This window comes from Hemitrygon akajei, chromosome 13, assembly GCF_048418815.1.
Source record: "Hemitrygon akajei chromosome 13, sHemAka1.3, whole genome shotgun sequence".
Lineage (NCBI taxonomy): Eukaryota > Metazoa > Chordata > Chondrichthyes > Myliobatiformes > Dasyatidae > Hemitrygon > Hemitrygon akajei.
The window spans coordinates 52,793,696-52,819,219 of record NC_133136.1 but is presented as its reverse complement, the minus strand read 5'-3'; the positions used below and the strand labels follow the sequence as shown (position 1 = coordinate 52,819,219).

At 39.5% G+C, this 25,524-nt stretch overlaps 1 long non-coding RNA gene across 1 annotated transcript in view; it reads right to left on the bottom strand.

Moving 5' to 3' along the window:
• Positions 1 to 19,555, bottom strand: part of LOC140737496 (uncharacterized) — a 77,781-nt gene extending 58,226 nt beyond the window's left edge. The window contains exon 1 of the long non-coding RNA XR_012101173.1: positions 19,474 to 19,555. This is a non-coding gene — a long non-coding RNA (uncharacterized lncRNA). The remainder of the gene's footprint in view (positions 1 to 19,473) is intronic.
• Positions 19,556 to 25,524: the final 5,969 nt, after the last annotated feature.

The window sequence follows — 25,524 nt, the reverse complement described above, 5'->3', positions numbered from 1 at the left end:
AGTTGCAAATGAAAGAGTGACATCCTGAGTAATGTTCCTTGTGCAAGGTGTAGAAAATTTGGGAGACCTCCAATGTCCTTGATAACCACATCTACACAAGGTGCACCAAGCTGCAGCTCCATTGAGACCATGCTCAGGAACTGGAGCTGCAGCTCATATGGGAGAATGAGGAGGTGATAGGTAGGAGCTAGGGAGGTAGACACCCCTAAATTACAGGATGTATTTAACTGGGTGACTGTCAGGAGAGAGAAAGGGAAAAGGCAGCCAATGCAGAGTAGCCCTGGGCCGTTCCCCTCAGTAATAAGCATATTGCTTTGGATATGGTTGGGAGTGTACATCTACCAAGAAAAAGCCACAGGGAGCAGGTCTCTGGCACTGTAACTTGGGGTGGAGGTGAGAGAAGAGGCGAGCTATACTGATAGCAGAATAGTTGGTTAGTGGGACAGAAAGGAGGTTCCATGAGCAAGAATGAGAACCCAGAGAGTTTGTTGCCTCCCAGGTGCCAGAGCCAGGGATATCTCGGATTCAGTCTTCTTAAGTGGGAGGGTGAGCAATCAGAGGTTGTGGGCACAATAGTCCCAATGGGTAATTAGGTCCTGCAAAATAAGTTCAAGGAGTTAGGTGCTATATTAAAGGACAGGACCTCCAAGATAGTGATTTCAGGATTGCTACCAAATAGGAAGATCATAAAGTTCAAAATGTGGCTGAGGAGTTAGTGCAGGAGGGAGGGCTTCAGATTTTTGGATCATTGAACTCTAAGGAAATTGAGACCTGTACTGAAGGTAGTTTGCCCCAGAACAAAGTGCCAGAACAAACAGTAGTGGTTGTAGAGAAAAGTTGTTAAACCTGCATACTTGCTCAGAAATCAAAGGTTGAGCACGGTGGGACTAATGTCCTGACTAATGTCAATGCAAGGAGTATTGTCGGAAAGGAAGTTGAGCTTAGGGTGTGGATCAGCATGTGAAATTATGACATTGTAGCCATTAGTTAAACTTGGTTGCAGAAAGGGCAGGATTGATGGTCAAAGTACTGTGCTTCTGTTGTTTTAGACGTAATCGAGCAGGGGGTATTAAAGGTGGAGGCTTGGGATTACCAGTCAGGAAAAATGTCACAGTAGTGCTCAGACAGGGCAGACTGGAGAGATAGTCTAGTGAACCTTTATGGGTAGAACTGAGAATAAGTACAGTACGACCATGGCGATGGGATTATATTATAGACCACACAACAGTCCGCGGGATTTAAAGGAGTAAATTTGTACTAAGATCAGACTGTTGCAAGAAACACAAGGTTGTGATAGCAAGTAATTTTAACTTTCCATGTATTGATTGGAACTCCCTTAATGTAAAAGGACTAGATGGAAAGGAGTTTGTCAAATGTGTTCAGGAAAGTTTCCTTAATCAGTACATCGGAGTCCCAACGAGAGGATGCGCGATACTAGACCTCCTATTAGGGAATGAGACAGGGCAGGTGACAGAAGTTTTTATAGGGGAACACTTTGCATCTAGTGATCAGAAAGCCATTTGTTTCAAAGTAATTATGGAAGAGGACGAGTCTGGTCAGTAGGTTGAGATTCAAAATTGGAGAAAGGCCAATTTTGATGGTATCAAAAAGGACCTGGCAAGTGTGGCTTGGGATAGATTGTTTTCTGGGAAAAAGGTGTACTTGGTAAGTGGGAGGCCTTCAAAAATAAAATACTAAGGTTACAGAATTTGTATGTTCCTGCCAGAATAAAAGGTAATGATAACAGATTTATGGAACTCTGATTTTCAAAACATATTGAGACCCTGGTTAAGAAAAAGAAGTGCAGAGCAGTTGTAGGCAGGCAGGAACAAATGATGTACTCATGGAGTACAAGAATGCAAGAGAACACTTAAGAAGGAAATCAAAAGGGCTAAAGCCAGGGGTGTCAAACTCATTTTAGGTCACGGGCCGGATTGAGCGAAATGCAGCTTCATGCGGGCCGGATCAGTCGGACACGTGCGAACGCAGCTTTCGTTGCCTCCGTTTTTTCAGCCTGCTCTCATGTGTCTCAGTCTCTGCTATAACTACAAAGTGTTTCACTTTACAAATTCCGTTTCTTATGAAGAAGACTGCTGAGCAAGACTGCCGATTAAACACTAAAAACCCTGAAAACCTGGTACCTGAATAAACTCAGCATTAGCCATATCATACACCATAGGCGCTTCGATTACTGGGGCCAGCTTTAATAGTAATTAGATATTATCTCGCGGGCCAAAGATAATTCCACCGCGGGCCTTGAGTTTGACATATGGGCTAAACGAAGTCATGAGGTTGCTCTAGCAGACAAGGTAAAATAATCCTGAGGGCTTCTACAAATATATTAGGACCAAAAGAACAGCAAATGATAAAATTGGTCCTCTAGAAGATCAGAGTGGTCATCCACCCTTGGAGCCAAAAGAGATGACAATGATCTTAAATGGAATTTTTTGCACCTATATTTACTCAGGAGATGGGCAAAAGTCTATAGAAGTGAGACAAAGAAGCATTGACTTCACGGATGCTATACAGATTACAAAGGAAGAGGTGTTTGCTGTCTTGATGCAAATTAGGGTGGAGAAATCCCCAGGGCTTGACAAGGAGTTCCTTGACCTTGTGGGAGGCAAGTGCAGAAATTTCAGGGGCACTAGCAGAGATATTTAAATCATCCTTAGCAACAGGTGAGGTGCTGGAGGATAACTAATGCTGTTACGCTGCTTATGAAAGGCTTTAAGAATAAATCAGAAAATGATAGGTTGGTGAATCTGACATCAGTAGTGGGAATGTTATTGGATGATATTTGAAGGGATCAGATATATAATTATTTGGATTCAGGGACTGAATAGGTATACTCAATTTGGCTTTGCATATGGCAGGTGATGTCTAACAAATCTAATAGAGTTTTCGGAGAAATTTTCAAAGGAAGGTTACTAGGAAAGTTGATGAAAAGGCTAGACAGTAAACGTTGTCTAGATGGACTTCAACAAGATCCCACATGGGAGGCATTTTCTGGCTTGAGGCAAATTAGGGTGGATAAATACTGAAGGCCTGGCAATATGTTCTCAGACCCTGTGGGAGGCAAGTGCAGAAATTGCAGGGGTCCTATCAGAGATATTTAAAATGTCCCTTGCCATGGGTAAGGTGCCAGAGGATTGGAGGTTATCCAGTGCCGTTCCGTTGTTTAAGAAAGGCTCTAAGAAAAAGCCAGGAAGTTATATGTGAGTAAGCCTGACATCACTGGTGAGAATGCTATTGAACAGTATTCTAAGTGACTGAATATACAAGTATTTGGATAGACAGCCCAGATTAGGGATAGTCAACATTGCTTTCCACATGGTAGGTCACGTCCAACGAATCTCATTTAATTTTTTGAGGAAATTACCAGGAGAGTTGATAAAGGCAAGGCAGTGGATGTTCTCTACATGGAGTTTAGCAAGGCCTTGGACAACATCCTGTATGAGAGGTTGGTTAAGAAGATTCAGTTGCTTGGCATTTAATATCTGATAGCAAATTAGATTAGATTTTGGCTTCAGGGAAGAAGCTAGAGAGTAGTTGTAGATGGTTGCATCTTTGACTGAAAGCCTGTGACTAGTGGTGTGCCACAGAGATCAGTGTTCCATCCTTTGTTGTTTGTCATCTGCAAAGATCTGGATGATAATGTGGTAAACTGGGTCAGCAAATTTGTGGATGTATATTATTCCTGTTTTTTTTGCCAATTTTTGGTCTATTCAATGTACACTGTAACTGATTTATTTATTATACTTTGTTTTTTCTTCTATATTATGTATTGCCTTGAATTGTTGCTGCTAAGTTAACAAATTTAATGACACACGCCAGTGATAATAAACCTGATTCTGTTTCTGAGATTGGGGATATAGTGGACAGTGCAGAAGACTATCGAACCTCGCAGCGGGATCTGGACTAGCTGGAAAATAATGCAGATAAGTGTGAAGATTTGCACTTTGGGAGGACCAACCAGGGTAGATCTTACACAGTAAACGGTAGGACACCGAGAAGTTCTATAGAACAGTGGGATCTGGGAATACAGATCCATAATTCCTTGAAAGTTGTGTCACAGGTAAATAGAGTCATAAAGAAAGCTTTTGGCACATTGGCCTTTATAAATCAAAGTATTGAGTACAGCAGTTGGGATGTTACGTTGAAATTGAATAAGATGTTGGTGAGGCATAATTTGGATTATTATGTACAGTTCTGGTCACCTACCAACAGGAAAGATGTAAATAAGATTGAAAAAATGCAGAAAAAATTTACAAGAATGTTGCCAGGACTTGACGACCTGAGTTACAGGGAAACTTTAAACAGGTTAGGACTTTATTCCTTAGAAAGTAGAAGGTTGAGAGGAGATTTGATAGAGGTATACAAAATTATGAGGGTTATAGATAGGGCAAATGCAAGCAGGCTTTTTTCCACTGAGGTTGATTGAAACAACAACTAGAGATCATGGGTTAAGGGTGAAAGGTGAGATGTTCAATAAGAACCTGAGGTTACAGGTGGTGAGAGTGTAATGAGCTGACAGCACAAGTGGTGGATACAGGGCTGATTTCAACATTGAAGAGACATTTGGATAAGTACGTGGATGAGACTGGTATGGAGAGCTATAGCCCTAGAGCAGTTCAAAGGGAATAGGCAAATTAATAGTTTGACACAGACAAGATGGGCCAAATAACCTGTTTCTGTGCTGTAGTGTTCTATAACTCCATAGAAAAGATTATTGTATAATTTTAAACCTATGTTGGATTTCTGTTCATTATACTCTCCTCTCATTAGTTCAGTGCAGAACAAAATTTTTTATCCTTCCCTGGAGCTCATACTACATTTAATCACTTTGCTTCTCTTCCTTGGTAGGTAAGTAAGCTTGGTGGTTCCAATAAAAAATAAAAAAAATGCTGGGAGAAGTTCAGAAAATCAGGCCACATCTGTGAAAAGAAAACCAAATTATTTCCCTTTCTACAGATACTCCATGACCAGCTGAGTTTTTTCCATTTTCATTTTATTTCAGATTTCTATCATTTACTGTTATTTATACACTTGTTTTCCCATTTCCTTCTATCAAGGCTAAATCTGTGAGAAAGATATTGCTGATTTTTTACCCTGAAGTAATTCAAGAATATGATTCATTTCCAGACCATAGAACAGTGAAAAACTGTTAAAATGCAAATACAATTCATTAAACATACAAAATTAGTATTTTTTCAACATGGACTAAAATCCATAAGATGCAGACAAACCTCAAAAACATTGTACTGTAAAGATGAAGCTTAAAGGTGTTCCCCAAGAACAAGGAAGATATCTCAAATGTTCTGACTCTCTGAAAATGCAAGAACAATAGGATGGTGTGCAGTCTGAAAGAGGTATTGTTTTATACCAATTGCGACTACGAACAGAAACAAATAAAAGTAACATATGAATATATTTAAAGTGTTCACTGACTTCTGCTTGAAAATCTAACTAGGAATTAAGTGTAGTGGAACTTATGCTGATCAATCAGGTGCCCATGTCAGCCAATGACCAGTCCTTGAACATGTTCCTAGCTTCAGCCCAACACTGGGCAGGTTACCACTAGGGAGTTGTTCTGACAGTTCAAAGAGAACACAAAGCATATCCAAGTCCATGTGTCAGATTTAGACCACCATCAATTATTTTGATGGCCAGTGAAGTCATATCCTAGGCTCACTACACTCAAAGTCCAACTTATCTTGAAAATTTGTGACCATCTTCGGGATTCACAATATTCAAAAATGTTCAAAAGTACTTCATTTAAAACAAATAAAAAGCTAAATAGTTTACCTACCATGTCGCAGCAGGGTAAGTTGTGCTGTGGCCTGATGTTCAAATGTCATTTTTTTTGTAAACAATCAAAACATTTAACATGAATGAACTGATTTAAATTAAGTGGAGATAAATTAATGCTGTGAACTGCTGTTTCTTCAGAAATATTCTTATTTCTAAATTGCATACCAAGTGTAAGATATTTTACGAAGGTCTAATAAGATTCAGTGAAAGGGATTCTTCTCCATCCAAAGAAATGTTTCTTCAGAGTGGTGCAATTATAATAATCTGAAGTGATTTTAATTGGGGCCAATTTAGGTTAATTTTATCCATTACCTCGATCTCACTAAATTGAAATAACTCCAGGTTTTAATTGATCTTCTGGTAGACTATGACCAAGGTGACAACATGTTAGCATGAAATTAATTACTTTGTTGTAAAACACTAAACCAAATCTTATGTAAGTGTTCAAAAGGTATGTTCTACTTTTACAAAGATTGTTTGTCAGCAGCTATTGAATTATGTTGAGTCTCTCATGGACTACTCTTCCTGACCTGTTTATTTGTATTGCCCATCTTTCTTCAAGAGCTATTAGGAATTTTAATCTACAAAGACCATGATGAGGTTTAAAGATGTTATTTAACTCTAAGAAATACTATGACAAAATGTGGAAAGTTCTGTTGTGGCCTGGCGTTCAAAAACGCAGTGTTTTTTTTCCCCAATAGAATAAACTGATTAATTTTTTCCCTTCTACTATTATTAACAGGATAGACAGTATCTCAAGATGCTTTACTATCTTATTTCCCAGAGACACTAAGTCAGTTTGCTGAAATCTGTCGCATATTCTCATATATGACCCATTGATACTCTGCAGACAGATGCAAGTTTACATCATTCTGACATTATCTTAAGAAGCATATTTTCTGTTGGTTCACTTCATTAATGGTTTTTTCCTTGGGATAAGATTTTTTCTGCAGAGAGAGTCCAAAATCCACTCATGGGTGGGTAATTTAAAGTTCAAAGTAAAATTTATTATCAGATTATATACATGTCACCACATACAACCCCGAGATTCTTTTTCTGTTGGTATACTGAGCAAATCTATAGTACTGTAACCATAAATATCAGAAACTGTTAACTGTAAACAAGCTGTTTAAACACAGATATAAATAAAAAGCAGTAAATAATGAGCATGAAGTAACAATATAACAGTGCTGAAATGAGAGTAGCTATCCCCTTCTGTTCAAGAGCCTGATAGTTGAGGGGTAGTAACAGTTCTTGAACCTGGTGGTGTGAGTCCTGAGGCACCTGTACCCTCTACCTGATGACATCAGCGAGAAAAGAGCATGGCCTGGGTGGTGAGGATCTTTGATGATGGATGCTGCCTTTCTACAGCAACATTTCATGCAGATGTGCTCAATTATTGGGAGGGTTTTACCCATGATGTACTGGGCTGAATCCACTACCTTTTGTAGGATTTCCCACTCAAAGGCATTGGTGATCCCATACCAGGCCATAATGCAGACAGTTAGCACACTTTCCACCACACATCTATAGAAGTCTGCCAAGGTTTTCGATAACATGCCAAACCTTTTCAGACTTCTGAGGAAGTAGAGGTACTATCATGCTTTCTTTGCAATAATATTTCTATGATGGGTCCAGGACAGGTCTTCAGAAATAGTGACACTGAGTGATTTAATGCTACTGACCCTCTCCACCTCTGATCCTCCGATGATTACCAACTCACAGACCTCTGGTTTCCCTCTCCTGAAGTCTACAATCAGTTTTTTGGTCTTATTGATATTGAGTGAGGGGTTGTTGTTATTACACCACTCAGCCAAGTTTTCAATATCCGTCCTGTATGCTGACTCATCACCCCCTTTCATACAGCCTACAACTGTGGTATTGTCAAGCAAACTTGTGTATGGTATTGAAGCTGTACTTAACCACACAATCATTGGTGTAAAGCAAGCAGAGCAGGAGGCCAAGTAACCATGTAACAATTACAGCACGGAAACAGGCCATCTCGGCCCTTCTAGTCCGTGCTGAACACTTACTCTCACCTAGTCCCACCGACCTGCACTCAGCCCATAATCCTTCATTCCTTTCCTGTCCATATACCTATCCAATTTTACTTTAAATGACAATACCGAACCTGCCTTTACCACTTCTACTGGAAGCTCGTTCCACACAGCTATCACTCCGAGTAAAGAAATTCCCCCTTGTGTTACCCTTAAACTTTTGCCCCCTAACTCTCAACTCATGTCCTCTTGTTTGAATCTCCCCTACCCTCAATGGAAAAAGCCTATCCATGTCAACTCTATCTATCCACCTCAATTTTAAATACCTCTATCAAGTCCCCCCTCAACCTTCTATGTTACAAAGAATAAAGACCTAACTTGTTCAATCTTTCCCTGTAGCTTAGGTGCTGAAACCCAGGTAACATTCTAGTAAATCTTCTCTGTACTCTCTCTATTTTGTTGATATCTTTCTTATAATTAGGTAACCAGAGTTCAGTACACCTCCCCGTGGTGCTCCTGTGCTGATGGAAATTGTGGAGGAGATGTTTTTGCCAATCTGAACTAACTGGGGTCTACAAGTGAGGAAATCCAGGATCCAATTGCACAAGAGAGTATTGAGGCCCAGGATTTGGTGTTTACTGATTCATTTTGAGGGGATGATGGTGTTAAATGCTGAGCTGTAATTGATAAAGAACATCCTGATGTATGCACCTTATCTATCCAGATGTTCCAAGGTTGTGTGAAGAGCCAAAGAGATAGCATCCGCTGTAGACCTGTTGCTTCGGTAGATGGATTAGAGCAGATCCAAGTCACCGCTTAGACAGGAACTGATATCCTTCAATGATGGATGTAATTGCCATTGGGTGATAGTCATTTAGACAGATTACCATGTTCTTCTTGGGTATTGATATCATTTAAGCATGCTTGAATTAGGGGAGTACCATACACTGCTGGAGCGAGAGGTTGAAGATATCCGTGTATACACCAGGCAGTATTTAAAGGTAGTGAAAATACATTTTGGGATATCAGGAATACTTCGCCAGAGGATGTGTTGGGATCAGATTCAACTATTACATTTAGTGGGGATTTAGGCAGGCACTTAAACAAGCGAGGCATAGAAAGTTCCGGCCAATAGGATTAGCGTGGAAGGGCAAAAGGTTGACCGGGATACAGTGGGCAGAAGGGCCCACATTTGAGCTAATGCAGACAAATATTAGTGTCTTATAAATTATCGTTTGCAAGAGTTGTGCAACATCTCACCGGCTCTACTAGCATGCGACTCCCTAGACTTAATGTCCTTCCAATCATCAATCCCTGTACACACAACTCTCCCCTGTTGATACAAGCATTGGGAATACTAGCAGGGTAAGTATCACTCCACTGGTTATTTGTCACCCAGAACACGTTAGGACCTTATCAAGATATTATTCTTTGCCTCGGAGGTCTTGCCACTGCAATCACATGCTTATTTGCATTTGCTCCTGGTGTGAATTATTTATTTTAATCCACACTCTGGTTAGATGTGCACCATTTTAACACTCAGTTTGAACTTTACATAGTCTAGCTTTTCTAGTCCAGGATAACTGAAATATTTATTTATGATTAAAATACAAAAGAATTAGAGCAATGCAGTGAACATTGGGCAACAAACATGCTGTTGCAAAAGGCAATATTTGGATGGAATCAATATGACGATTTCCAATTCTTTCTTCAAAAGTAGAAAAGTCAGCAAAGTGCTTTGCAGCAGAAACTCCACTTTTCAAGCTCTTGCAAATTCCTTTGGTGTGAAGGGAGCTGTCATAAAAATTAACCTTCACAGCCACAAAAGCTAAAGATTTAACAAAAAAAAAGCTGTTCAAGCAATTGTTGGGTCAACAGAAATGTAAAGGATTCTCTCTGGAGCTGTGCAGAACAGATGTGGATTGACTTTCTGCTTTATCTATTTTGTGCTAATAATTGGTTTTGCAGGAATGCAAAAATCAGCCAGAGAGGCACTGAGTGAGCCTGCTCACTTTCAGAATTACCTCTAAGAAATGACAGAGTTGTGGAATTCAGCTCAAATCCACTCTTGGGCGAGTACATACAACGATGGTGGAAGTGGGTTTTATTTGTAGTTGTTCTTTTGTTTTGGAGTCTGGGCATTGCTGGTGATTCCTGTGTTCATTGTCCATTCCCAATTACCTTTGAGAAGATGGTGATGAGCCATCTTCTTGAACTACCACTGAACTCCTGCTGAAGGAAGGTAGCTTTAGGATTTAGACCCACAATCAAAGGAACAGATAGCTCTTAGGAGAATATACAAACTGGAGACGATACTGCAAGTGATGATGTTCCCATTCATCTACTGCCCATGTTCGTTTTGATAATCGAGATTGCATGGTCTGCTGAGCAAATGCAGTACAGTTTGTAGATGATACACTCAGCTATAGTACTCAAATACTGTAAGGAATTAATATTTTATCCTATGTTTTGAATGCAATGCTCTCTGTGATGTTACTTGCAGCTATCAAGCACCAGGCATCCAGAAAGCTTTATGTACCAAAGTTTACTGGTAGTTCATGTGTAATATTAGTAGGTTTAAGGATTAGGCTCAAAATATATATGAAGTTCAATACAGGTATAGTACAGATGTCTTTTACCAAAGTTGGTACAGAGGGAAATGGAATCCTGACTGACAGTTATTTTGGAACAATGTTAAGGAAAAATCCTAAAAAAGAAAGTCACTCCATTTCCAGCACTGAAAAGCAACAAGCAAAGCAGGTAAGATTATCATTCTTCTTTGACTGCAATTACCTTCTCTCTCAGAGATGGCAAACAAAAGAATCCGAAGACAATGTAATCAATCTCTCACTTGAAAAGCTGATGTCTGCAAAGAATTGAGATCATCCATCAAATCTACCTAGAAGCCTCCCTACAGAGTTTGTGTACAGCTTGGACAACTTTCTTCTGTTTCCTGACATTAAAAAAGGAAGAAAAAACATGTAAAATAATTAAAGTTGAGCACTTGCAAGAGGAAATTAAATATATACACACTCAATGGTCACTTTATTAAGTACATTTGCTCATTAATGCTGATCATGTGGCAGCATAAAAGCATGCAGACATGGTCGAGTGGTTCAGTTACTAGATGAGAAAATCTGCATATGCTGGAAATCCAAGCAACAGACAAAATGCTGGAGGAATTCAGCAGACCAGGCAGCATCTATGGAAAAGAGTAGTTGATATTTCGGGCCGAGACTTTTCAGGACTGGTAAAAAAAAAAACCATGAGGAGTTAAATGATAGGAAGGGAGAAACACAAGGTGATAGGTGAAACCAGGAGGGGGAAGTAAAGATCTGGGAAGTTTATTGGTGAAAGAGATACAGGGCTGGAGAAGGAGATGACAGGAAGCCATGGAAGAAAGAAAAAGGGGGAGGAGCACCTGAGGGAGGCAATGGGCTGGTAAGGAGATGAGGTGAGAGAGGGAAAAGGGGACGGGGACTGGTGAAGGAGAGAGGGTGGGGATATTACCAGAAGTTCGAGAAATTGATGTTCATGCCATCAGGTTGGAGACTGGGAGTACAGTTGGACGAGAAGCTAGACTGGACTGCCAACACAGATGCCTTGTGCAGGAAGGCACAGAGTCGACTGTACTTCCTTAGAAGGTTGGCGTCATTCAATGTCTGCAGTGAGATGCTGAAGATGTTCTATAGGTCAGTTGTTGAGAGCGCCCTCTTCTTTGTGGTGGCGTGTTGGGGAGGAAGCATTAAGAAGAAGGACGCCTCACGTCTTAATAAGCTGATAAGGAAGGCGGGCTCTGTCGTGGGCAAAGTACTGGAGAGTTTAACATCGGTAGCTGAGCGAAGGGCGCTGAGTAGGCTACGGTCAATTATGGAAAACCCTGAACATCCTCTACATAGCACCATCCAGAGACAGAGAAGCAGTTTCAGCGACAGGTTACTGTCGATGCAATGCTCCTCAGACAGGATGAAGAGGTCAATACTCCCCAATGCCATTAGGCTTTACAATTCAACTGCCAGGACCTAAGAACTTTTTTTTTTAAAGCTATTATTAATGCTTTTTGAGTTAGTGATTGAGATGCATATCATATTATTACTGAGTTAAGTATTGTATGTAATGAGTTTTTGCTACAACAAGTGTATGGGACATTGGAAAAAATGTTGAATTTCCCCATGGGGATGAATAAAGTATCTATCTATCTATCTATCTATCTACACAAACAGAATACAAGATGTTGTTCCTCAACACGAAGTGTAGAGGGCACCATGGATTGACATATCGGAATGAGAATGGGAAGTGGGAATGACCACTGGGAGATACTGCTTTCTCTGGTGGATAGCTCTTTTTCCATCCTCTTTTTCCATCTGGAGAGCCTCCAACCCAATGGCGTGAATATCAATTTCTTGAACTTCCATTAATAGCCCCCCTCACTAGTTCCCCCCCTCACAAGCTCCATCCCCTTTTCCTCTCACCTTATCTCACTGCTTGTCCACCACCTCCCAGGTTCAGTTGTTCAGAAGAAATATCATAGTGGGCAAGAAATGTGATACATGCACCTTCGACTGTTGAATGACAATTGGTTCCAGACGGGGTAGTTTGAGTATCTCAGAAAATGCTGATCTCCTGTGATTTTCGTACAGAATAGCCTCAGAAATTTACAGCGAATGGTGTGGAAAACAAAAAACAAAAAATCCAATCAGTGGCAGCTCCGTGTGCGAAAACACCTTGTTAATGAGAAAGTTGCAGGAGAATGGCCATTGATTCAAGGTGACCTGAAGGTGATAGTAACTCAATAACCATGCGTTACAGCAGTAATATGCAAAAGAGCATTTCTAAATGTACAACACATCGATCCTTGAAGTGGATAGGCAACAGCAGCAAAAGACCATGAACATACATTCAGAGGCCTCTTTTGGTACCTCAGTGGTACCTCCTGTACCTAATAAAGTGGACAAAGTGTGTTTGCTCATGTAAACTTTGATTTCAAGTTGTGTTTCAGATCTAAAGTAACCAGTATGTGTATACTTCCAACAGCAATTTACATTAAAGAAAAGACTTGTAGTCTGCCAGACAAGCAGAGATGATGCCAAATAACAATCAAAGAACCTAGTTCTTGAGGGGAAGGAATGCAGCAAGATGAAAGGAAGGTTTTAGAAAGATCTCTATGTCCAAATTTATGATGATGCTAGATGAAAGAAAGACTTTCCCCCCTGATATCCCAAAGTCTTTTCTCCAACTACAAAGTGATATCAGGACCCTAAAGTAGGACACACTGCTCGAGTATCACAAGAAACTTAGTGTCAAGTAGCATAAAGCAGCCCATTTGACTGAGACCCTGTCCCCAACCCTAAACATTTCTACCTTTGCAATTGTGCATTCCAGCTGCAAAAGGTACTGCTTTTAGTCATCCAGGATATCATGATAAAAGCTCCCAAAACAAGGCCTCTATCACCAAGAACAGGGCCATGAGCACATGGAAACATCACAGCCTACAGGTTCCCCTCCAAGTCACACACATCCTTTACTTGCAAAATAGAATAATAATAAGTACTCTATTGATTCCAAATGGACAATCCTTTTGTTACAGCAGCAACATTTAAAAACAGACTTAGCAGTGGACAGATGTAACTAACAATAAAGTACAGAATAATAAACAATTTATCAATGTGCAATAATCATGTACAAAATAATAAAACAGACTATTGTACTATGATGTGTGTTCTCCTGTCGTACAGAGATGAACTGTTGTTATATGCTTATTGCATTTTGCATGAAAGATTCCTATAATGCTTCTTGTAACAGTGGAGCTGAATGAGTCTGTTCGAAAGGGTGCTCTGTTGCTTACTCAGTCGGTCATGGAGAGGATGTGCCAGATTGTCTATGATGAATAACAGTTTGTTTAGTGACCTCCTCTCCACCACTAACTCAAGAGTCAGGGTTGTAGCCAAGGACAGATACAGCCTTTTTGATGAACTTACTGTATTTAGTGTTTTTGCATCACCAGCAGTAATGCTGCTCCTTCAACATGAAGCCACAAAGACTGCACTCACTACTGTTGTAGATAGAGATCTTCACTGTCACTGTGCCTTAGATCTAGAATCACACCCCAGCATTACCATGGGACTACCTGCATAACAGTTGTCACTATGGGAAAAAATGCTGATCTTGGCAGTGACACACAGTTCCCAAAAGTTGAACAGTTTGATACGATTCATTAATCACTTTCTCGATTCTTTCTTTAATCTTCCTGCCATAAATAGAACACCACCATTCACTGCCTGATATTCCATTTGCCAGTGTCTGTCCATTCATCTGGCATATCTATTTCATTATGAAGTTGCTTTGATCTTCTTAACATTTTCATGTTGTGTATTAACTTCAAATTTTGAAATTCATCACTGCACATCCATGTTGAAATTAGCAACAAATATCAAGTAGATATAGTTCTTTCAAAAAAACTCTGGGAATACTATAATTCTATCTCTATTAAGTGGAGAAAAGATTTTTTTTAATCATGACTCGACTTTCAGTCTTCAAGCCTACTGTGCAAACCTCTGTTGCTTCATCACAAAAATCCCTTAGGTTACTCAAACTTTAATACATCTCTGCTGCATATCTTTATTAATTTAAACATCTAGTTTTCAAAATATTTTTCCATTTTTCAAAGAATGCCAGCATTGAGATAAAACTGACCAGCTATAATTGGGAGGGTTGTTCTTGCATATTCCATGTTAAATAATAATTGGATCATTTAGACCATAAGATATAGGAGCAGAATTAGGCCATTTAGCCCATTGTATCTGCTCCACCACTTCATGATGTGTTTCCATGATCCCACTCAGGCCAGTCTCCTGTCTTCTTCCTGAATCCCTTCATGCCCTGACCAATCAAAAATAAATCAATCTCCCCCTTAAATATTTGTAAAGTCTTGGCCTCTATAGTTGCCTGTGGCAATGAAGTCCACCATTCTGGCTAAAGAAATTCCTTCTCATCTCCATTCTAAAAGGATGCCCCTCTATTTTGAGTCTGTGCCCTCTGGTTCTACATTCACCCACCATAGGAAACATCCTCTCCACATCAACTCTATCAAGGTCTTTCACCATTCAATAGGTTTCAATGAGGTCACCCCTCATTCTTCTGAATTCTTATGAATGCTCTTCATATGACAAGCCATTCAATCCTGAAATAATTTTTGAGAACCTCCTTTGAACCCTCTCTAGTATCACCACATCCCGTCTAAGGGGCCCAAAACTGCTCACAATACTCAAAGTGAGGGCTCACCAGTGCTTTATAAAGCCTCAACATTACATCCTTGCTTTTATATTCTAGTCCTCTTGAAATGAATGCCAACATCGCATTTGCCCTCCTCTCCATAGACTCAACCTGCAAATTAACCTTCAGGGAATCCTGCAGAAGGACTCCCAAGTCCCACTGTGCCTCAGATTTTTAAATGTTCTATTCATTTAGAAAATAGTCCCCCCTTTTATTTCTTCTACCAAAATGCACGACCATACACTTCCTGACACTATTTCATCTGCCACTTCTTTGCACATTCTCCTTATCTGCCCAAGTCCTTCTGTAGCCTCTCTACTTCCTCAAAGCTACCTGCCCCTCCACCTTTGTATCATCCACAACCTTTGCAACAAAGCCATGAGTTCCATTATCCAAGTCATTGACATACAACTTAAAAAGACAACAGACCCCTGTGGAACTCCACAAATCATGGGCAGCCAACCAGAAAAGGATCCCTTTATTCCCACTCTTTGCCTCCTGCCAATCTTTGAAAATTCAAGTACTCAACACTAACTAATTCTCCTTTGTCTATCGTGCTTGGTATTTCTTTAAAGAATTCCAACAGATTTGGCGGGCAAGAGTTACCCTTGAAGAAACCATGCTGACTACAGCCTATTTTATCAGAGTCTCTAAGTACCCTGCAAACACATCCTTAATAATCGTCCCAGCCACAGAGGTCAACTAACTGGTGTAAAATTTCCCCTCTTCTGCCTTTCTCCCATCTTGAAGAGTGGAGTGATATCTGCAATTTTCCAGTCTCCCAGAACTATTCCAAAAACTAGTGATTCTTGAAAGATCATTACTAATGCCTACAGATATTTCTTCAATCACCTCTTTCAGAACCCATGGGTGTAGACCATCTGGTCCAGGTGATTTATTTACATTCAGACCTTTCAGTTTCCCAATAACTTTCTTCCTACTAATGGCAACTTCACACACTTCTGACCCCTGATGCACTAGAACTTCCACCATACTGCTAGTGTCTTCCACGGTAAAGACTGATGCAAAATACTTATTCAGTCCATCAGCTATTTCCTTGTTCCCCATTACTATCTCTATCTTTTTCCAGGGGTCTGATATCCACTCTCACCTCTTTTATACTTCATGCATCTGAACATGCTTTAGGTGTCCTCTTTAATATTATTGGCTAGCTTACTTTTGTATTTCATCATTTCCTTCTTAAATACTTTTTCAGTTCCCTTCTGTTGATTTTTAAAAGCTTCTGAATCCTCTAACTTCCCACTAATTTTTGCTCTATTATTTGCCCTTACTTTAGCTTTTATGTTGGCTTTGACTTCTCTTGTTAGCTTCGGTTGTGTCAACTTGCTTTTAGAATACTTCTTCCTTTTTGGGATGTATACATCTCCTGAGCTGCTTCCAGAAATTTTAGCCATTGCTGCTCTGCTGTCATCCCTGCCAGTGTTCTTTTCTAGTCAATTCAGGCGTACTCTTCTTTCATGACTCTATAATTCCTTTTACTCCATTTTAGCATCTCCTTATCAGATTTTAGAGTGAGTTCGATCATATAATAATCACTTGGGCCCAAGGGTTCTTTTACCTCAAGCTTTCTAATTATTTTCTGTTCATTGCACAACACCCAATTCAGAATAGCTGGTACCCTAGTGGGCTCAACCACAAGCTGCTTTAAAAAGCCATATCGTAGGCATTCTAGAAAATTCCCCTCTTGGAATCCAGCACCAACCTAATTTTCCCAATCTACCTGCAGATTGAAGTCCCCCATTACCATTGTAACATTGTCTTTTTGACATGTATTTTCTGTCTCTCATTGTAACTTGTAGATCACATTCTTACTACTGTTTGGGGTGGGGGGGTCTGTATATAACTCCCTTCAAGGTCTTTTACCCTTGCAAACCCTTAGCTCTACCCACAACAATCCAGCACCTTCCAACCCCATGTTACCTCTTTCTAATAATTTGATTTCAGTTTTTACCAACAGAGCCCCGCCACCCTCTCTGCCTACCTACCTTTCCTCTCAGTACAATGTGTATCCTTGGACATTAAGCACCAAGCTATAATCTTCTTTCAGCCATGATTCAGTGATGCCTACAGCATCATACCTGCCAATTTGTAACTGAGCTGCAAGTTCATATACCTTATTCTGTATGCTGTGCACATTCCAATATAACACCTTCAGTCCTGTATTCACCCTTTTTAATTTTGACTGCCTTTTACATTGCAATTTACTCTGCTGACTGCAGTTTTGCCCTGTCATAGCTGGTAGTCTTACTACAGCTTGCCTTTGTTTGTAAACCAATTGCCCCAATTTCAGCACTATCACTCCGATTCCCATTCCCCTGCCAAATTAGTTTAAACCCTCCTGAACATCTCTTGCAAACCTGCCTGAAAGGACATTGGACCTTATATTGGATAAAATTTAGAGTTATTCAGCTTCAGCTGTTTTTTTTTTTTTAAATACAAATGTCTATTTCATTTTAAGTGAAAATTTAACTTTTTAATATATTTCTACATTTTAGACTATAATCGAGATATTGCTTAAAGCTTTTTGATACCACCTACGGTATATGATGAAATCACATATTCTGGTTCAGTTAGGTGTAACATAAAGAGTTATTCTCTAGTAAATGGCTGGTTCTTTAAATTGTAAATCAGGATAAATGCAGCACAATTTTATAGATTCCAGTAACATATGTAATTCATGCAAACCTCAAAGTTAATAAAAAATGAAGCATAACATTTTCACTACATTGCTTTAGACAATGAGTATTTGCCTTGAAGGGAAAAAGGATTAGCTAACAAATTATCTTAATGCACTTTTTCTCAATAGATTAAAATATATACATATTTCTTAGTGCCATTAATAGAAAGTTTAAAACTATTACAGTACTAGTGAATTCCCCATGGCTAGCCACAAGTGCAGCTCAGGAGTTATTATCATACTTTATGTTGAGAAAGTGGATAAAAAAAAACAATTTTGTATACTCAGTGATCAAGCTTAAATGAGCAGTAAAACTTTGTGCTTCATTCAAACTGCACAAATATTGTGATTTTGTTTCTGCTTTACTGGGATATCTAGCACCCTAATACACATGTGCAATGACATCTAATGACATGCAACACCTAACTAGATACCACTTTTGTACTTTGCAAATAACCACGTATGGCCATGTCATCCAACTGCCATGTGCTTGAGAAGGACTTCCCAATACCTACGAGCTCTGTTTCTGCCTGACTTACAGTTTACCTTGAGGGAGTATATCCCAATCTGGCATTGTGTACAATATGGACCCTTTAAATTTTGTAAAAACTGCCAGCTTCTCCATGGAAGTTTTAACCCCTCCTCCAAGATTAAAATCTTCATCAGCAAACCCAAACCATCTGACCCGAGAAGAGCCATCCTTTTCCAAACACCTACTCCCACCTCCAAACTCCTGAAGCCAGTCAAACCTTATATCACACTAATGACCACCCCTTCCCAACAATGAGCCCCACCATTGACTACAAATTTGTCCTTGGAAAATGAATACACTCATGATCACCAATCCTATACATGATATGTCAGTCGCCAAGCTTGTACCCGCTAGGAGACCCTTCTCAACAAACCTGCTGTACATCTGAAACTACAGCTTCTGCTAAGTTGCATTAATGTTGGGTGCAGTTCTCCAAACTTAGCCTTTAAAATTGGCTAAGACACTTTGTAGAATCGATTTGTAGAATTTCAAGCACAAATGACATTAAATACAAATGGAGTCTCCTCTGTCTTTTCTCTAGAGAGATTGAAAAAGATATTGTTTTGGAGAACTGTCCAATCCATAAACATAGCCAAGTTCTTCTTCTGATTTAATCACAGTATCATTGTTCCATTAATGGTGACCATTTTTACCTTTCTTGATATCTCTTTGGGCAGGAAGACATACTTCTAAAAGAGATCCCATCTATTTCCATCTACCCAAACAAGCACCTTCTGTATATTATAACAACAGTGTTTCCATCTTCTAAAGAGAGCCCACGTTTAGCTTGATCATGTTATCTCAGATATCAGACTGGAGAACATTTGCTGTTCACTTGTCACCATGTCCTGCACAGATTTATCCTTCCTTTGATATGGTCTTTGACAAAGAATATCAGTAGGCTACCTCTTACCGAATAGAATTAGAAACTGGCCAATACTGACCTCAATCAGTGCCATGGATCTGATGCTGGAAACTCGGAATAGGTCAAACAGCTCTTTTTAATCTGGCACGAACATGAAGAACTAAATATCCTCCATCTATATTTTAATGTTCCTGTGGTTTTTCAGTTGAGCAACTAGCTGAATTGCATCCTCAGACCTCCAGCAATCCAGGTTTAATCCTGACTTTCAGCATTATCTGTGTGAAGATTGCTTATTTACCTTGTAATGCATGGGTTTTCTCCAAGATTTCTCCACATGCTCCAGTTTCCTGCTGCTTCCAGGATTACTAGGCTGATTGGTCTCCATAAATTGCTTCTATGTGGTAGAATCTGTGGTGAGCTGAATGGAATATGGGAGAATAAAATGGGATTACTGGACAATTAGTGTCAATCGGTATTTTATGATCAATAGTTAGGGTTAATTGGTGTTTGATAATTGACAGTTAGGGGTCAATAGGTAAATAAACCCTTCTCAGGCTTGAATTCGATTGTAAACAAGGTGGGAGAGTGGAAACATAATGGGATGAGGACTAACCAACCAGGAGAGATAGACTACGGGGGGTATAAAAACCACTGGACTTGACATGCCCAAACAGTGTCCCTGATGAAGATGGCAGAGTTTGTCATCGAAATGTTGGTTATAATCAACACCTGTAACCAGCTGGAAGCCCGAGAAGAGTTTATTCATCATATATACTGGGAAACACCAGATTCTTTTTCAGAGGCAATAGGTGTTTGATGATTGACAATTAAGGTCAATAGTTGTTTGATTATTGTAAATTAGGGTTAATAGATGTTTGATGATTGACAATTAGGGTCAATAGATGTTTGATGATTGACAACTAGGGTCAATAGGTGTTTGATGATTGACAGTTAGAGTCAATAGATGTTTGATGATTGACAATTGGGGTCAATAGGTGTTTAATGATCAGCACAGACTTGGTGTGTGTGTGGTACTAAAGGGCTATTTTCTGCACTGTGTGACTCTGACTTCGAACATTTAAGCAATAATTTGTTTTCTTTTCATTTTTCCTTCAAAAATAGGTAATCTCAAATGTTGGCACCTATCTGATCATTTCTGGCCTGGCATTTTCTGTTCTTGTTTCATAGAACACAGAACATTATAGCACACTACAGACCCTTTGGTCCACAGCTGGCAGAGAGGCAAAAGGCAGTCATTTACATCAAGGAGAGGGCCACGCTAGTCATATCAAAGAGCCTCAATCCAATCTGCTGCAAACTGCCAAATCATGGCAGATGGGGGTCAATGTGGGGAGGAAGCTGCAGTTCATGGAGATGGTGCATATCACACCGACCAGTTGTAGTACTGTGGTCTACCAAAGACAAGAAAATCATCTTGGTATAGCACATAGTACCATGCATGAGAGGACGGATGTGAGGAACTCATGAGAGGAAGTCCCTGAACCAGTCCTTAGTCCAGGAGTGCAGGGACAAAGGATCGCAGACATGGCTATTCTCTGTGGAGATTGGCCGTAGATGATTCCCGGCATGTACGGCATGGAGGTTGCTATCTGCACTGGGCCTTGATGAAAAGAGCAAGAACCAAGCAGCTCGCAGGATGGGGGAAGAGCAGCTGAGAGGAGTTGAGCTGGTGGGCAGTGCTTTCCTGCTGACTGGACAGTGGAGTGGTTAAAGGTCAAAACACTCTATGAAGGTTGGGCACCACCTGACAACATCTGCTCCTGGCCAAAGACTACAGTTGCCTCATCAGGTAACTGATGAGAACAGCCGATGTATGATGCAAGCAAGTGTAAACTTCCAATCAGATGCCACCTCAACCTCCAATCTTCCACGGAAAACAATGAAAGTTTGTCCAATCTCTCAAATCAATCCCTTCCCTCCTACATAGCCCTTCATGTTTCTATCATTCGTGTCTCTAAGACTTCCTTAAATGTTCCGAATATATCTGCATCCACACTACCTGCCACACCCACCATTCTCTTTTAAAAAAAAAACTATCTCAGACATCCCTTCCATACTTTTCTCCATTTACCTTAAAATGATGCCCCCTCATATTAGGTAGTTCTGCCCTGGGAAAAAGTCTCTGGCTATCTGCTTGATCTATGTCTCTTATCATCTTGTACAACTTTATCAAGCTACCTCTCATCCTCCAAGAATGGTCTACCAGGGTGGTATAGAGTTCTAAATTCTTCACTGAAGGTTAACAAGAAATTTAATTGTGATATTTAGAGTTAAGAAAAGTTTTCATGGGACTAAGGACATGAAATAAGGAAATTGCACTTGTACATCTTTCCTGACCTTAGGAACTTTAAAATACATTACAGCCAATAAAATGAAATGTATTTGTCGGACTGTGAATGAGCAGACAATCAAATTTTGCCAATGGGTGAATACAAATTTGAGTTAATAGATTTAAAAAAGAAACAACACGAGGACTTCAACACAGTGAGTTTTTATGAGCTGGAAAATTCTACAAATAACGATAAAAGGAAAATTTAATAAGAACCTTAAGAGGATAAGTACATGAACAGGACACAATTACAGACCAGATGAAAAGAATAGGGTGTGAATCCAGCAGGAAAATTTCTTTCGATGAGGTGACAAACAGTACAACAATGGATAAATTAGCTACCTTCTGTGCTCTAAGTTTCTTTGATTACTTTTCCTCTTTATTTTTTTTTTGATTCATCTTTCTTCCACAGATTTAAATTTCCTTTATTACGATGTCCTTTAATATCCACTGGAAACATTATTCTGTGATTGCTTCATTACAGATCCCCACAAATTATGTATAAATCTTCCATGCTCTGCTGGATGTTTTTAATAGGCTTCTTCAAACAACAACTAATGTGACACAATGCAAAGACTGCAAAAGTTCAGCACTTGCTTATGAAACTTATTATTTACTGCTAATTTGCTGAGAAACAAATTCAGTCCAATTAAAGAAAGGCTACATAACATAAGGGCAAAAATGTCAACAGCTACTTTTAGTTAAAGAGGATAGTCAATGTGTTATTCAATACTGCTTTCTAAAATCAGCAGAATAAGTACACCTGTTATTCTCAATCTATTTTATTTAATATTTCCACAGCTATTATCTTCAGATATTAATGCCAAAAAAGGCTTTCTTTATAGGTCCAAGTTATTAATATAGAAAGCACAAATCACTCTGAAACACGCCACCTGGAATTTCAGCTGAGTTTGCCCTAGCATCAGACAGAATTGTTCCTTTTACTGAATCCAATTCACTAATGATGAAGTGCATGATTTTATGAGTTATGTTTATAATTTTAAAATATTCATTGATCAGAAACTTGGTTCTTGTACTTATGTGGTTTAATTCCCAGAGAGTCTGTCCTGGAGGCTGGATCACACCTGAAATAAGGTACCATCCAAGTTTCACTGAATTAGTGCTCAATGCGGACCCTACAAAGATCAACCAAATTTGTCCAGCTTGTTTCGTCTGTCTATGACCTGAGACCTAAGACTTTCGCTCCCCACCCCGTGGTCATCTGCATAGACAGATGCTTCTCACAGTTTTAGAGTAAGAGAAAATACATTGGACATCAAAATATTACCAATTGTAACTTGGATAAAATGGAAGTGAGGGGAGAGGTTAAAGATTTAGATCCAGGAATACAGCTGAACACACCAGACTTGTGCCGGGGCAGCTTGTTTTATCATCATGAGTATCTGGCACTGAAGTACTGAAGTATATAATCAGCATATCTGGATTTGGCTCTAACAGGCCCAAGTGAAAACAAAAATCTGTAGAAAGAATTGTGCAAAAGAGCAAGTTGGAAAATTATGAATGCTCCATGAGCTTCCCAAAGATCAGGAACCTGAAAGCAAAACAGAGGAATTTGCTGGGTGCACCATGAGTATGCCATTTTCAGCCTTCGTTAGACATTGTACTGGGAATGACCCACAAGTCCCTTCACAAGGACTTTGCTCTTTCTCGCTAGACCCGTTTCACCTCTAGAAACTGTGATCGACCTTTACAGCAGTCTTCATCAATCAGCCACCTTGATAAGAGACTTTTTTCTTCTTCCCATTTGTTGAGGATGGTCCACAATTGTCCTAGACATTATCCACCATTATTTTCCTGGTTACCAGTCAGATTGTCTACCGAGCAAATTTTAGTGGGTTTATTCTGTTGTGCTTGGCAGGACTTATACATTCTCCAATCATAGCTGGCCTTGCCCACACCCTCCCGTTTTCCCTTAAATATATCTGCAAACTTCCTGGGAGGCAATAAACAACAGTTCCTTTAAGCAGTCTATATTTTGACTCCAACTGGTTTAGACTTTTGGCTACAAATGCACCACCAAATTTTGGAAAAGGGACATAAATATTTAGTTCCCTATTTACAGGTGCAATTGGCCAAAGTTATTTCCTGGTTCAATCTAATGTACTTCATTCACATGTGGTCTCCTCCACAGTGGAGAAACCAAAGGTAGAGCCAGTGACTGCTTTGTGGAACACTGGTTCTCAATCCGCAAGAGTGACCTCGTGATCCTGGTTGTCACTCACTCTGACCACTCTCCAGGGCCTTCTGCACTATTATAATGAGGACAAAACCAAACTCAAGGAAATACACGTCACATCTGTCTGGGCATGATAGAAAGCATCCTATACGGATGCATTGAAGCTTAGTACGGCAACTGCTGTTGTGGAGACCAGGAGAAACTGTGGATGATGTGGACACATCCGAGTATACCACAGACAACAACCTCCCTTCAATGTCCGCACTTCTCACTTGCTTGGTAAAGCAGCCACAATTAAGGATCTCACCCATCCTGGATATTCTTTCTTTTCCTCTCTCCCACAGAGCAGAAGATACAAATGCCTGAAGCCACACATCACCAGCCTCAAGGACAGTTACTACTAATGAATGATCCCCTAGAAAAATAAGGTGGAGTCTCATATCTAACCAGAAGTCCAATGAAACTTTAGTATTCACTTAAGTGCTGCTTTTCAGACTTCGATTGAGATGCCAAAGCAGTGAAGTTATTTGCTGATCCATCTTCAGTAGTGGAATTGGAGATTCTTATTGAACTCATTGACCTGCAATGCTTGCTTCCCTTGGCAGCCAATATCAGGAAGGAGAATTGATCAAGTTGCGTCTCTTCTACAGTTTATTGATTCAGAGCAATTTCATGATGACAACCATGAGCCATGACCTTTACTTGTGTTTTTTTCACAGGACGTTCATTTGTGAGTACACCTTATTTCAGCTGAATCTCAGAATGTCCATACTGTATAAACAGAAAACAGATAAAATATTTCAAACAGTTAATGTGTTTATCTACATTGAAAATAATATCAAATTTTCCAAATTGACTTCCCAGAAGCAATAGAGCATATTACATTAGGCCTGATAAAGCATTCTTTGTCATTTCTTTAGAGTTTTAGGAATTATTGTACAGTTTACCTTTGCAAAAAGGTAAAGCAGTGAATATTTTAAAGTTAAACCACTGAACTCTAACTTTTAACAAACTATTCCATTTGTTTATTTATTAAGCAAGACTATAAATGTCAGCATCTAGATATACATATACGGTAAAGTTAAAACTATTCCTCTGAATGGCCCATAGAAGTGTTTCAGGTTATCTGTTTGGTTCTACCCATTTTTAGTTATGAATGCCAAAGTATCCAAGTGTCCTCAAGGCAATGAAAATAATGGAAATCTGGCGATGTGGAGGAATTACTATGAATCTTTTCTGCTGTTGCTTCTCCAGAGGAAAATGGATAAAGGTGTTTGCTCTCCTACACAAATTATTAACCTTCTTCAAACATCCATGCATGTAGTAACCTGAAGGAGCCAGAAGGATGAGTTGAGAGAGATATTGACTTTGAGTGTCAGTTGCAGTCCCATCTTATTTTGGGGTTATATGAAGTTCAAGATGAAACAGACTGAACAGCTCTGCATTAGTTTCTTGATGAAATTCAGCCCAGAGCCATGATTTGAAGACGTGACACTCTAAATAATGGCAGATGTGAATAAAACACTTCAGCTGTGAGCAAATGTCTTAAACATGAATTCACTCATCTTCAGTCATCTTAAAACGAATTACTGGATAAGAGGATATAAGAATGTATGTACAACTGAAATTAAGTTGCAGCAAAGTAGATTCCAATTATTCATTTTAATGAAATGACAGAACATCACTGACCTTTCGAGTCTCTTTGTTAAATCCAAATATGGAATATTTCATCTGTTTGGACCTTATTATATGTACCGTAGAAAGTTATTACATATATTTTAGTATCTTTCCCTACTTTTGTT